This window comes from Octopus bimaculoides, chromosome 7, assembly GCF_001194135.2.
Source record: "Octopus bimaculoides isolate UCB-OBI-ISO-001 chromosome 7, ASM119413v2, whole genome shotgun sequence".
Taxonomy (NCBI): domain Eukaryota; kingdom Metazoa; phylum Mollusca; class Cephalopoda; order Octopoda; family Octopodidae; genus Octopus; species Octopus bimaculoides.
Genome location: NC_068987.1, coordinates 22,692,310 through 22,694,166, shown reverse-complemented (window position 1 = coordinate 22,694,166; position 1,857 = coordinate 22,692,310).

Genomic DNA, 1,857 nt, shown 5'->3' with positions numbered 1-1,857 from the left:
TGTGTGTGTGTGTGTGTGTGTGTGTGTGTGTGTGTGTGTGTGTGTGTGTATACACGATGAGCTTTCACAGTTTCAATCTACGAAATTCACTCACAAGATATTGATCCGTCCTGGGCTATATTATAAGACACTTGTTCAAGGAGCCATGCCCTGGGACTGAACGCGAAACCATTTGGCTACAAAGCGACCGTCTTAACCTCACACCCATACCTTTTATTTATTACATTATTGTACAAAAATATACATTCGGTGAAAGAGGGCGCTACTGAGCTCGAGAAGGTTGAGTCACACTGTCTGTGGTGATGTTGTTGTTTGTGTTGTTGTTTAGTTGGATGTCGGCTCTGATGAAAGATGTTTGGGGGTGTAACCAGTTTTGCAGAAGTTTACCATCTGCTGCTGCTGCTGCCGCTGTTTTCGCTGTTGCTGCTACTATTGCCATTACTACTACCGCTATTGTTATTGCTCCTTAGCACTAAATCGATACTAATCGAACGGACTAATGATCAAAAGCATTTCGTCCATTATCATCCCTGCTTTCTCTTTTCTAGACTTCTACACCATGTCTTTTTCTATGATGGTAAGGTAAAATTCGAGGAAGATTTGGCTGCTATTTCTAACACGTCGAGCAACCATATAGAATCTCCCTCTGCTGGAGTTTGTACGATTCTTTCAGAAATACACATTTCCTTTCTCTCTGCTTTCTGCTAAGTACCAACATCGTAACCGCAGTCGGCTCTGATTAAAGATGTTTCGGGCGTAACCGGCTTTACAGAAGTTTCCCATATTCTTCTGCTGCTACTGCTGCTGCTGCTACTGCTGCATCTACTGTTGCTGCAGTTGTTTTGTCCCTTCGCTTTAAATCGGTTACATCCACCACCCCAACGATCGAAAACATATCGTTTATAACCCTCCCTGCTTCTTCTTCTCTAGGTCTTCCACCGCATACTTTTTTTAAGTTGGTAATGTCTAGTCTAAAGAAGAACTGACTGCTATTTCTAACACGTCGAGCAACCACATAGAAGCTCACTCAGCTGACGTTTGTAAGATTCTTTTAGAAATGCGCATTTTCTCCTGTGTGCTTATTCAACAGTTGAGCACAAACATCATAACAGCAACGACATTACCGCTATGAAAATGTCATTGCTAACACAACTGCACTTGCAAACCAAGAGAAATACTAATGTCATAGACACAAGCAATTTCAATTTTGATGGTAGACAACATTAAACTTTACAGTAAATAACATTTACCGGACAGACGAGAGACGAGAGTAAATATGTATTTAAAGAGATAAAACGAACCCAACACTTCAGCATTAAGGGCTTTTGAGTTTGTTTTTAGCTGATGTAGGAATGGGTTGGGGTTTTCTTTAGTTTGTTTGTTCATTTTTTGTTTGTTTTCTTTTTACCTCCTTTATGTATAATTGGTGCTACTTAGGTAGGTTTATATGTATCCAATGTGTGTTCATGCAAACTTACTTCTCTATCTGTTTATCCCTCTGTCCCTCCGAATGTTTGTCCGTCTGTCTGTCTGTATGTATGTCTTTATCTATCTATCTACCTATCTATCTATCTATCTATCTATCTATCTATCTATTTATCTTTCTATCCCTGAAAGGTCGGGCGGAGGTGGCGAACACGTACATTGCGTCCGTCATCTACTACCGCCTGACCGTCGTTCCTTGTCCCGACCCTACCATCACCAAACTGGAGCGCATCCTCTTCCGCTTCTTGTGGAAAGGAAGCGTTCCGATGGTTAGGCGATCCGTTTGCTGCCAACACCCGTTAAAAGGAGGACTGGGCATGCCGTGGTTGATGATGCGCAGGCACGCGCTGAGACTGCGACATCTCCGGCTCT